The sequence below is a fragment of the Pinus tabuliformis genome, chromosome 8 (genome assembly GCF_031772625.1).
Source record: "Pinus tabuliformis cultivar Carrire ecotype Pingquan chromosome 8, CPIR1, whole genome shotgun sequence".
Taxonomy (NCBI): domain Eukaryota; kingdom Viridiplantae; phylum Streptophyta; class Pinopsida; order Pinales; family Pinaceae; genus Pinus; species Pinus tabuliformis.
In genome coordinates, this window is record NC_142294.1 from 1,182,901,037 (window position 1) to 1,182,915,300 (window position 14,264).

Below are 14,264 nucleotides of genomic sequence, written 5' to 3' on the forward strand. Positions count from 1 at the left end.
CTCAAAAGATGAGAGCCAAGGAAGGCAACTGAGAGAGGAAGTTGGAGGCATCACGAAGAAAGGAATTGGATTCAGAAGCCAACACGGGATGTTGTGAGGGTGAGGCAGGTCATTGCCCTGAGGTATTCTTGATTTGGTGTAATATCCCCCATTAATGTAAATATTTGTTTTATTTACTGCAACCAAACAAGTTGTTACTATTTGTTTGAATTATAAACTATTTTGGAATTTAGTTATGAAAGAATGAATTTTGTAGTTATGGGTAAATACTGTTTTACTAGGTAATTCATTATGGAGACAGTTGTCTGTTCCAAAACCAAATCCTATAGAATTTTTACTAAAATGATAAAGAGGATAGCGATCTGAGATCAAAAGGAGAAAAGGGGGACTGTGTTGAAAGGTCGAGCAGTCTATAATGCCTATTGTTTAAGACCAGATAGCTGGTAAACATTAAAGTCTCTGAGGAGAGAGAGAAATCCTGAAATTGGGAGTAGCATGGGGGGGGGATTCACCAAAGTAGGTAATCTCATGGAAGGGAGGAAAATTAAAGTTCAAATCTCATATAGACTCAGTCCTAGACAGCGTAAACAGATAAGTAAAGAATTGCTTGTATAAGTTATTCACTGAATCTAAGAACATTAGCTAGGGATTGGTTAAATTTTTAGAGATATATTTGTAAATTACTGTGTAAGAATTATAGGCAATGTTTCCTATTTCTTGAAGTATGTCATTAGAGTTTTTCGTATTTTATTTTGAAATAATTCTTCAAGAGAATAATAGGAAACTGAGGGAAAACCCATTATTACGTTCATAGAAAGAAACTATATTAAGAATATAAGGAGATTTAGCAAAGAAATTAGAAGGATAAGCAAATTTGGAAAAGATAAGCATTTCCTCTAAACAAGACTATTACAATATCATATAGGGTAAAATTCCCTATATTATACCTTATCTAATTCAGGGAAATCATTTAAAGTCATCTATCAACCGAAAGAACTTCAAACAATGATAGATAAAAAAAACAGGTATACTTAAAGATCGACAAATACTAAATTGTTCATGATTCTATACCATAAATCTTTACATGCATTAAAACCCTAGTTGATCCACAAATATGCAATTTAATTTTGAACAGCCACTGCGACAATCAAGAGTATAAAAGAGCTCACGAATTCAATTATGCAAGATAGAAGCATCGACTTCTGGAAATTTTCAATAAAAAATAAGATTACAGTCTTAGACAGATAACAAATATCGTAGAATATCGAGCTTCTAAAGAAACCAATAAAGAATTTTCTTTTAAGCCAAAATAAACTAAGATTTTACTGAGCTAGGACTAATTCAATGCAAAAAAAATTATACATTTATAAGCTGCATTATAACTCTGTATCGAACGAAGTGTAAACCAAACATTCTGAAGAAATTGAGGAAGGATAACCCTCAGATTCCAAACTCTGTGTTTGAATAAAACTGGGAAAACAACCGAAACTCAGCAATTAAACTATGAAACCCTCATCTCATTAAAACTCCAGTCATACATTTTAAATGTTCCAACTGTTAATGTAATAATAGGAATGACGGCCTGAAACTCCTTGCTAAAAACCTTCAACATTCGGTCGAAGCCGTAGGCCTCTTTTTTTTAAAGGGGCCTCAAGAAAAACTTCTGGAAAGAAACACAAAACAAACTATCAGAGGAGCCACGACTCTAGTGGTCTTGAAAGACCCATCTAAAACTTTCATCACTGTCTTTTAGACTTTGTGGTCTGACTATAAAAACCCTACCCTAGAAAGAATTGCAGAGAATCGTAATACCCGGCACTGGTTGTGGATGATGAAGTCAAAAGGAGGGATTTCCACAACGCCAAGTTGAATCTTTCGTCCCGGGAACCAGATCTTACACTATGCAGAGAATTTGTATTAGAACATGCAAAATAGAATAGAAATTATAATAAACACGCTAAAACCTGATAAACAAAGTCAACTATGTGAAAAATAGGACTTGAAAGCTTACCTTCAGAGGGAATATTGTAGACCCTACCTCTGCAAAACAAGTTCCAGAGCGTTGAAGAGGTTTCAGGTTCATGAGGGTATTCCAATATGCCAGAACGCAGTGCGAATAGACCAGTGAACCCGGATTGCAGGTGAAGACAAACATCGCAAGACAGAGCAGAGCCATAAACCCTCAAGAATTCTAGAGTGAAACAATGGCAGATTGAAACCACACTATTGAGAAATGAAGGATCGATAACCTGAGGACCGTTCGATCCAGCGGGCCATGGTGAATCGTCGATGGAGGAGCCTGATCTCGAGGGTTAGGTTGGATAAGGATAGATGGATCACCTTCAGGCAGCCACCAGGACCCAGACAACCAGAGCACTAAATACACATGCGTTTCCTGAGCAGGATTCGAGGCTATGGCCTGTAAACAATTAGTGCATAGGCCAGTAGTGTACCGCTTGTTTAATACATAGGGATGTAAAGATTGTAAAGTCAATGTCACGTACAACCAAATCCTGCTGCAATCATCATCATACAAATAATACATAGCATCTAAAGTCCAAACCATTGTATTTTAATAAATTTGGTAATGGCATTTAGCAAGGTTGTATATAAGTCATACATGATAGTTAATAATTGATTATGCCTCGTCTAACATATAAATGTAATTTTGGGGTGGTTTAAGTTATTTTATTATATATATAATTAATTTTGATAGATGGATGTGTTACATATGGTATCAGAGCACTCAAGTTCCAAAATTGAGGCCTCTAGAATAAGGAATAACAAAATTGTGTTGTGCACGTAGGAGACAACAAATAGTCAGCATGAGGTGACTTGGAAATCTACCACATGGTTCCATATTTGGAACAGGGCCAACATCATTTCAAGAAGGCAATCCTGAGGTTTGGGTGCAGCTGGGCGATGATACACAAAATCCCAACACAGACCTCTGGACAACTATCCAAGAACTGAAAGGTGAGATGGCCCGACTCCAGGCAGACAACGAAAGATTGATGCAGGAACAAGAAAAGATCCTAAAAAGCCTGTCAAATAGATAGAATCATTGGCCACTAGGCCCCATTCTGGAGCACGACCACATGACTGGGGGACAAGAGTTCCAAACTGAAAATATGGAAACAGGAGAAGGAGAAGAAAACCAAGAGGAAGAATTAGGAAATGTGTCTGATCACAAGATGCAGAAGAAATAAAAGATTGAACTCCAAGGGGAGTTTCGTTAAATCAAGGCTTCTATCTTTGATGGGAAGCAATAAGAGGCTGCGAAAGCATGGTTAATTAATATGAACAAGTATTTCCAGCTATATGAGTATGACTATAATTTGAAGGCCCGTCTGGCCATTTTCCAGCTTCAAGGGAAAGCTACATTGTGGTGGGAGGAAGTAAAAAAAGTCCATGGGGTCAACGAACGAAACATTACTTGGGAGAAATTCCAGAAATTCTTTAAAGAGAAATATTTGACCGAGAGGTTTTATGATGAAAAAGCAAAAGAGTTCCATGACCTCTGCCTAGGCCAAATGACCATGGATGAATTTATAACAAAATTTACATCATTATTGTGATACATTCCTTATATTTGTGAAGAAAAAGCTAAGGTACAACGATTTGTCAGCAATCTTCCGTTGTTCATGAAAGAACGACTGGAATTTGACAATCCAAAAACCATGGATGAAGTCATTTGGAAAGCATGAATTTGTTATTAACAAAATAAACCAAAGGGAGATACGAGTAAAAGGTGGGCAAACAAGAAGGGAAATAAATTCATTCCCAGCCATAAGGGAAATAAGAGCACCAACAACAAGGGAGTATATAAAGGTCAAGGTAATCAGAATGTGAATAAGCCCAGATTTAAGGTACCAGGTGAAGCTAGGACAAATTAACAGATCAGCATAAATGAAACAGAATTAATTAATAGACCACCTGTACAGTGTTGGGGATGCGGAGGCCTACATTATGTCAAAAACTGCCCTCAACGTAGGGGAGCAGATCAGATCTCACAAATTTAGGAGGCATCCACTGTGGGAGAAGTGGCAAGAAGCATCCCTAAGATCAACGTAGCTCTTGAAGATCATCAGGTGGAGTTTCAGCCAACTATGGTTGAATTTGAAGGTACTATTTTTTACCAAACCTGCTCTATTTTAATAGATCTCGGGGCTACATTAAGCTACATTAGTCCCAGGGTAGTGGAATGATGTAAATTACAAGTTGTTAAATTTAAAAACCCATGGTTAGTACAGCTAGCCACAGGGGCAAAAAGAAGAGTTTTGTCTAAAGTAAACAACTGCCCCTTGAAACTAGATGGTCAACCTATCATAGCTGATTTAAATGTGTTACCCCTAGGGTCATACGATATTCTGATAGGTATGTACTGGTTAGAAAAGCATAGGTCCTTAATAAATTGTAAAACAAAAGCTATTAACTACCGAGATGAAGTAGGAGAGAGACAAGAAATTCAAGGTGTTTAGAAAACTCTATAATTAAGGCCAATAATAGCCTCTCAATTAGCCAAATGCATCATAAAAGGTTGTCAAGTTTATGCTATACAAGTAGGGTATGTTGACTCTAAAGATAACACTGTATCACTAGAGAACATACCTGTGATACAAAATTTTCTAGATGTGCTGAAGAAATATTGGGCCTACCCCCTAAAAGAGACATAGATTTTACTATTCAGCTGATTCTGGGAGCTGCTCTAGTTTCCTAGGTACCATACTGAATGAGTATACCTGAGCTAACAGAATTAAAGATGAAACTCAAAGAGTTGCTTGATAAGAAGTATATCCATCCCAGTGTGTCTCCTTGGGGAGCTCCGATCTTATTTGTTAAAAAGAAGGACAGAACCTTGCGAATGTGCATGGATTACCACCAACTAAACAAGATGACCATTAAAAACAAATACCCCCTTCCCCAGATAGATGAGCTCTTTGACCAGGTGAAAGGTGCAACTGTATTCTCAAAGATTGATCTCCGCTCTAAGTATCATTAGATCATAATAAAAGAGGGAGATATTAAAAAAACTGCTTTTAGGACACGTTATGGACATTATGAGTTCATGGTCTTACCATTTGGACTAACTAACGCCCCAGCAACTTTCATGTGTCTCATGAACAACATATTTCATCAGTTCTTAGATAAATTTGTATTAATCTTTATTGATGACATACTAATCTATTCTCAGAACATGGAAGAACATAAGGAACATCTCCATATTGTTCTGCAAGTCCTATGAGAACACCAACTGTACACCAAGTACAGTAAATGTGATTTCTTTAAGGAGAAAATCCAATACTTGGGACATGTCATCACCAAGGACGGAATTGTCATAGATCCGGAAAAGATAAGAACCATTATGGAATGGCCAATACCAAAGGATATAGCTGACATAAGATCATTTATGGGCTTAGTAGGTTACTATTGGATATTTGTGGAGGGTTTCTCCTGCATAGCATATCCTATCACCTCTCTACAAAAGAAAAGCAAAGTTTTCAAATGGACCCCCGACTGTCAAAGGAGCTTTGATTAGCTCAAGAAACTTCTTACCATAGAACCTATTCTGAGTATTGTTGATCCCAACAAAGAATATGTGGTTTGTACAGATGCCAGTAAGGAAGGAGTGGGTGGCGTATTAATGCAAGAGGGTAGAGTGGTTGCCTACGAATCTAGGAAGCTTAAGGAGTATGAACAAAAGTACTCAGCATATGACTTGGAGCTAACTGCGGTATTTCATGCCTATGGCGGAATTACCTATTAGGCAAGAAATTTTTGTTGATGACTGACCACCATAGTCTGATTAATTATTGCAAACAGCCAATGTTAAATGCCAGGCAAGCTCGTTGGGTAGATTTCCTGAGTGAATTCGATTTTGAAATTAAACATTTAAAAGGAAAAGAAAATCGGGTGGTAGATGCTTTAAGCCGGAAGATAAATTGTTTATATGGAATTTCTTTTAGTGAATCGTGAACTACCTTTTTTTAGCAGATTCAAGAATCATCCATGCAGGATTCAACATATAAACATTTATGGCAACATGAAAAAATTCCTAACAACCAGGAACAACAATTGGGTTATGAAATAAATGCATAAAATTTGTTGATTTTTAGGAAAAGGATATATGTGCCTAACCAACAACATCTTAAAAATCTCATTCTTGATGAATACCATAAGATCCCTTATGCAGGTCATCCCAGGTATCAGAAAATGATTTCTGCCTTGCGAAAGGAATTTTTCTGGCCTAGTATGAAGAAGGAAGTGGTAGAATATTTAGCCAAATGCTTGGAATGCCAGCAAGTGAAAGATGAGCACCAACATCTAGCAGGGTTACTTCATCCTCTACCTATCCTAGAATGGAAATGGGAAAGCATATCTATTGACTTTATTACCAGGCTGCCCAAATCAAGGAAGAAAAATGACTCCATCATGGTGGTGGTGGACAAATTGAGCAAATCTTCCCATTCATACCTGTTCAATCAACTTATAGAGCAGACCAAATTGCTAATATTTTTATGCAGAACATTTTTAAATTGCATGGAATCCATAAGATGATTATTTCTCACCGAGATGTAAAATTTACATTAGCCTTCTAGAAAGCCCTCTTTGAAGGATTGGGCACACAACTACACTTCAGTACATCTTACCATCCGCAAACAGATAGGCATACTGAAAGAATGAATCAAGTTGTTGAAGACATGTTGTGAACGTATGTAATGTAGCAGCCCACGAAATGGGAAGATTATTTACACCTGGTGGAGTTTCCATATAACAAAGGGTACCATGCATCTCTTTAAATGAGTCCCTTTGAGGTTTTATATGGATGCAAGTGCAGGACACCTTTAAGTTGGAGTGGACGAGAGGACAAGTTGTTATTAGGGCCAGACATGTTGGAAGAAATGGAGGAAATGGTGAAAAAGGTATGGATTAATTTAAAGGCTACTCAGGACCGACAAAAGAAATTTGCAATTGAAAGAGGTGTTTCTAAGAATTCCAGGTAAGAGATCATGTCTACATTTGAGTGCGAGCCAAGAAAATCACCTTACAATGGGCCGGGTGTGCTAAACTAGCACCCCGATATTGCGGACTGTTTCAAATCTTGGCTCGAATCGGACTGGTGGCTTATCAACTTGCCTTACCTAGTCATATTCGTGTACACAATGTCTTTCATATTTCTCTACTTAAGAAATATGTGTATGATGCTAACCACATAATCCAATGGCAAGATATACAGGTAAGGTATGTATACAAATGTTTTAAATAACTAGTTAATGACTTAACACTTTTTGTTGTTATGTTCAGGTTGAACTCGAAGGCGAGTTCTTGGTCGAACCTATGGTTATACTAGATCGGAGAGAAGTAACACTGTGGAAACGAGTTATCACCTAGGTTAAAGTGCAATGGAAACACTATGAGCAGAAGAGGCCACGTGGAAAGATGAATAGGTCATGAGAGAAAACTTTCCAGGTCTATTTGTAGGAAGAGAACATCGGGACGATGTTCCATTTTAGTGGGGGAGATGTAATATCCCCCATTAATGTAAATATTTATTTTATTTACTGCAACCAAATAGACTATTACTATTTGTTTGAATTATAAACTATTTTGGAATTTAGTTATGGAAGAATAAGTTTTGTAGTTATGGGTAAATACTGTTTTACTAGGTAATTAGTTATGGAGACAGTTATCTGTTCCAAAACTAAATCCTAGAGTATTTTTACAAAAATGATCAAGAGGATATGGATCTGAGATCAAAAGGAGAAAAGGGGGATTGTGCTGAAAGGTTAGGCAGTCTATAAAGGCTATATCTAGTTAAGACCAGATAGCTGGTAAACATTAAAGTCTCTGAAGAGAAAGACAACTCCTGAAATTAGGAGTAGCACAGGGGGGAGATTTACCATAGTAGGTAATCCAACGACAGAGAGGAAAATTAAAGTGCAAATCTTATACCAGACTCAGTCCTCGATAGCATAAACAGATAAGTAAAGAAATGCTTGTATAAGTTATTCATTGAATCTAAGAAAATTAGCTAGGGATTGGCTAAATTTTTAGAGATATATTTGTAAATTACTGTGTAAGAATTATAGGCAATGTTTCCTATTTCTTGAAGTATGTCATTAGAGTTTTTCGTATTTTATTTTGAAATAATTATTCAAGAGAATAATAGGAAACTAAGGGAAAAACCCTTATTACATTCACTGAAAGAAACTATTGATGAGCCCCAATTTTTGGTACAATTTGGGCTCATTTGGCCTACTTGCTTTGCTCAAACCATTCATCTTTTATTGCTTATGCATTCATTTCTTGGTTTATTCGTGTTGTTTGTAGGAAGAAGGGTAGGCATTCTATCTACGTGACTAATACATGATGATTTCAGGTTTTTGGCATTAAAAGGGAGCAAAGACCACGAAAAAGGAGACAAGGAGACAGTAAGGTGGCACTGCTGGTTTTTAGGAGAGGATGTCCACAGTCTTGGGGACCTTCCTCGTGATTCCCACCATAGCTCCGAGCTCCAACCAATCTCCCCACTGAGCTTAGAGGCAGCCAACCGTTCTACAGGAACAGCAGTTACAACTGTTCTACAGGATCAACAGTTTAACCTTCAGTTGGACAGCCGAGCTCCACAAATCAAGGAAACCTGTTGGATTATCATTTTGCATAAATACTGAGGCCGTAGCCTCTGATAGAAGCTTTTTGACTTTTGGAATTACTATTGTAATCTCTGAGCACGAGTTGCAGCTTGGTTTTTGTTGTTTTGTAAGCCAGTTTTGGCATGACATTAGACTTTTGATTATGAATAAAGGCAAGCAGATTTGGATCTAATTCTGAGTTTCTAAGGGAGCTATAGCTCTCAGGTTAGGGCCCAACCTGAGAGAAATAGACCTCCTCTGTGTTGTAATGTTATTTGCCTTTCGTTCTAGCACTTCGTTTCTTTACTTTGACATGCAATTCGAATTTACAGTCTGCTAATTTAGTTTTTATGAGATTGAATAGGATTCGTTTATAGTGAATTTGCTTCCAGTTGCTTAGGTTAGAAGAGGATAGTTATAATTCATTGGAGCTCCAGAAAAAGGTTGAAAGGACCTCACTGCCATCTCTGTTAGGGATTGGGGTGTAGTCTGAACCAACCACCAAAATCAAACGCAGTTCTTTTCACGTCCATGCAAGCTGCAACAGTTACTTTAGTCGTAGATCCATCCATGCACTTTGGTCTTGATCATTACTTCTTCATTCCACTTCCATGCACGAGTTTCTTTCACAAATTGCACTGCTGTTCATTGGTTCAAAATAGCATAGTTAACGTAGGTTAAAGAGTTCTCGGTTTTGGTGACATTCAAAGACAATTTGTTTCATCTACACTGCTCCACACCATTCCATTACCTTCCTCTTCTTGCCAACCACACCTGAAGCCACTCAACCGACCTCTGTTCAGCTCGTTTACCTTCCAGCTCTTCCATTACTCACGTAGCTCCATTTACTTAATCTTTCGTTGATCCCATCCTTCCAGCCATGGACCCACTGCATGCACTCTTTCTCCATCTGACTTCTCTGCTCCCGAGCAATCACCAGTTCCATCTCCATCTCACCTATCCTCCCATACCACTCCATCACTTCACCATCTCCCAAAACTCCCACGGTCGAACATCCTGTAGAATCTCACAGACTTCCTATAGAACCCCTGAGTTTCCTGTAGGATCCCCTGCAGACTTCCTGTAGAAGCCTGCAAACTCGGTTGCTGAGCATCCAAACGTGGTAGACTTCTGTGGACTGATGCTAGAGATCCTCTAGGGCCTCTCCTAGCCCCCCTGACCTTGCCCATGCTTTCCTTCCATTCAAACCGCTCCTGCACAGTCAAACCCTAATCAAAAGCATCATCACAATAAATCCAACCACTTAATGAAAAAAATACAAAAACATGTCTTTTCAGATGCAAGTAGCTTAGATGCATGTATTTCAGCTCACTGCAAGTAATGGCATCATTGATAGAAGTTTCATTCACAGTTTTGCATTGTAAGGGCCTAGCTAGTCAAATTAGTGTTTACTAGGGTTTTCATGCTTTGTTGGCTTTCAGTTTCTTTCTGCAAGTAGATTAGCCTCCTTTGAGTTAGCTTTCGTCCATCACTCATAAAGCTTCTTCTGTGAGCATATAGAAGTTGGCTTGAGCCCTAGCGGACTTGCGCCAGCTGACCAAGTGACAGCTGCGACAAGAGCTAGTACTTGTGCATACAGCACCGTCGCTTCCAAGTTTGTACGAACTACCGGGTTGATAAAATTAGAGATAGGAAGCTCCAGGAGTTGTAGCATTATTGCTACAATACTGGAGCCCACCATCTTTTTGGCACCGTTGCCGGGGAAGCGTCAGAGTATTAGTAATTGTTGCTTTTCTTCCATTTTCTTACTCTTACCTTCTGCTCAGTAGTTTACTTCATTTCCATTCTGCAAGAGTAGCATAGACATTTCCTGCTTTCATAGATTAGCATTTCCTGCTTTCATAGATTAGCATTTCCTGCTTTCATAGATTAGCATTTCCTGCTTTCATAGATTAAGCATTTCCTTCTTTCATAGATCAGCATTTCCTTTATGCAAGCGTAGACTAGCATTTCCATTCTTGCAATTTCATTTGAGCAAAGTAGATTAGTTCTTTCCTGCTTTCAGTTTAATTCTGCATCTTTCATAGTTAGTTGTAGATCAATCTGTTTCAGTTTTGCAGGTACCAAAAAGGAAAAAAAGCAAAAACAATCAAAAGAAAAAGAAAGTCTTTTCCATTTCATGCCTCGTAGGAACCGAGATAGATCAGGCAAATTCCTACCAAACACCCCCACCACATCACTGAGTCACCCTTCTCTCTTCTTTGGTGACAGTGACCCAGAAGAACCTATAGGTGAACATCCCGAGATATACAAAGATCCTATAGTAGAAGAAGAGTTAGAGACCACTCCATCTGAAGCTATGGCTGACAATAGAAGAGAAGATGAAAGAATAGAAGGTGCCTTCCCCATCCGAGAGACCAATGGAGAGATGAAAATGAAGAACATTAGCCCCTCCGCCTTACCTCACTTCCATGGGCTGACTACTGAAGATCCTGATACCTTCCTGTTTGAGTTTGTTGTCCTTTGTAGAACCTATGACTATACTGAAGATGAGCAAAAGCTGAAACTTTTCCCTTCCACTCTTAAGGATGCAGCATTACGCTGGTTCATGGGCTTACCTGGGAATAGTATCACCACTTGGGCTCAGATGCAGCAAGCTTTCAATACCAAGTACAGGGATTATTGTAGGTCTAAGGAAACCAAGGGAGAAATCTTTCAAATGGCCATGGGAAATGATGAGTCCTTAGAGGATTATGAGGAGAGGTTCCAACTAAGCTATAAGCGGGCCAGGTGCACACTTGACCCTGAATCCCTCAAGTTGGTCCTGCTCCGAGGAGTCCCTGAAGACCTCTTAGATACCCTTCACATGTTAGCTGGGGGGGACATTTACCAACTGCCTTATGAGGACATCAAGACTGTGTTTAGAAACCACTCCAGGGCAGCTAGGAAACGAGGTAGAGGAAACCTCCCCTCAACTAGTGTCCCTTTCTCCAAACATGAGCTTGCAAATCAATTAGAAGATCTCAAGAGTGAGGTGAGACAGACCATTGCCATGCAGCTGGACACATTCAGAATTCAGCAAAAGAAAGAAGAAGCTGAGAGAGCCTTGGCTGTCTTCTGCCCTAGGTGCACAAGGAGACACCCTAAGAACGAATGTCCATTGCATTCGGTTGAAGTGTGTTTCGTTTGTGAGGAGGACCACCCCACAAATCAGTGTCCAACCTTACCTGGGTTTAAAGCCATGTACCAAGGGACAGAAGCTCCCACTGAACCTCTCTATTACCTCAACCAAAGGAGGCCACAAGGATCTAGACCTTATCAGCAGGGGATGCAAGGGGCACCTCAAGCTTATTACAGCCCCAACCAGTCAACTCCTATGCCTTCCTGGGGTCCCCCTGCTCATCCTTCCTGGTCCATGCCTCCTCCATGGTCTTATCCACCTCAGTACCCTACTCAACCTACTTCTCATTCATATCATTCACATGCCCAGCCACAGCCTCAATGGAATGCACCTCAATCGGGGTGGAGGCCCCAATACAACACTCCTCCCGCCATCTTGCCTCCACCACCAGTTCAACCTCAGCCATTACCTCCTGCTCCTCCAAGGCAACCTCAAATGCCTGCTCAACCGAACCCGAACCCCAACAATAGACAGGCCCAGCAGGTATACACTGGGGAAACCTCATGCCCTACCTATGCTGTGGAGATCCAGGAGATCAATCTTCGATCTGGAAAGACTCTACCAGATCGCCAACTTCCTCCCCCAGAGGATGAGGAAGATAAACAGGAAAGTGAACCAAAGGCTATTCCACCCTTTCCTGAGAGACTAACAGCCACCACACAACCCAACCCAGAGGAGGATGAGCTTCTGGGAGAGCTCAAGCAGTTGTGTGTGAAAATACCCCTTCTCCAAGCCATCAAGGATGTGCCAATATACAACAAACTGGTTAAGGAGAAGTGTTTCAAACACCCAGGCAGACGGAAGAAAGATGCTTCAACTATCAATGTCATAGGACAGTTGTCTGACCTTATGTTAGGACAAGTCATCTGCCCAAAGTACCTAGATCCTGGAAGTCCTGTAGTAGATGTACACATCAATGGCACCATTATACCTCACACCTTGATTGATCTGGGGGCTGCCATTAATGTGATGACCAGGGATACCATGCTTAAACTCAATCTTCAGGGTTCCTTGAGGAAGACCTCGACAGTACTGCAACTGGCAGATCGCTCCACCGTGACTCCCGAAGGGATTGTGGAGGATGTCTTGGTCTCTATTGACTCTTGGGAATACCCTGCAGACTTCCTGGTTCTGCAACCAAAGGCAAAGCTTACTGGATATCCCCTCATTTTGGGAAGGCCTTGGTTAGCTACTGCAGATGCTTACATAAGTTGTCGTGCAGGAAACATGACCATCAAAAATGGTCCCATGTCCAAGCAGCTAGTCCTATACCCTCCTGCCCAACCCTCCTTAGAGCATGACTTACCACTCTGGTTGGAAGAAGGAGAGGAAGATGAGGTGTACTCAGCACCTCTGTGCACCTTAGATACCACTAGAAGAGACCCTCCAACCGAGGATGACTTGATCGAGACCTTGATCCAGAATCCACCTTCCAGTGCACTACCCTTAGAGAAATTGGTGGAGGATGCCCAAGCTAGCACCTTAGTGGATCTTTGTACAACCAACCCTGTTACTCCCAGAGTCAAGAATGTGGAGTTCGGCCCTGAGAGAGCATTGAAGATCAGCTCCTCCCTATCTCCTTCCCAGGAAAAGGAGCTGTGTAGTCTGTTGGCCAACCACCTAGATGCTTTTGCTTGGAGCTATAAGGAAATGAAAGGAGTCCATCCTTCGGTCTGTACCCATCATATATACATCAAAGAGGATTGTAAACCGGTTAGGCAACCCCAGAGGAGAATGAATCCAGCTCTTAAGGACATTGTCAAGGAAGAATTGCAAAAACTGTTGGATGCAGGATTCATCTATCCCATCTCAGATAGTGAATGGGTGTCCCCTCTGGTGTTGGTTCCCAAGAAAAATGGGAAATGGAGAATCTGTGTGGACTACCGAGAACTGAACAAAGCTACCAAGAAAGACCATTTCCCTCTACCTTTCATAGATCAAGTGTTGGATGGACTGGCAGGAAAGAAGTTCTTCTCTTTCCTGGATGGGTTTAGCGGGTACAACCAAATCCAAATTAGCCCGGAAGACCAAGATAAGACCACCTTCACTTGTCCTTGGGGTACCTTTGCCTACCGAGTTCTTCCCTTTGGGCTATGCAATGCTCCTGCTACCTTCCAGAGAGCTGTCTTGAGCATCTTCTCGGAGCTGGTCCATGATGCAGTGGAAATCTATATGGATGACTTTACTCCTTATGGGGCCAACTTCCAGGAAGCATTGTCCAATCTGGGAAAAGTCCTAACCAAATGCATTGAGATGAACTTGTCCCTTAGTCCTGAAAAATGTGAATTCCTAATGACTGAAGGGACAGTGCTAGGCCATACCATTTCTTGCCAAGGGTTACAGGTGGATCCTAACAAAATTGCTCTCATCAAAAAGGTTCCACCTCCCCAAAAGGTAAGGGATGTTCGGAGTTTCTTGGGATTAGCAGGATACTACCGAAGATTCATTAAAGATTTCAGCAAGCTAGCCTCGCCATTGTTTGGCCTGTT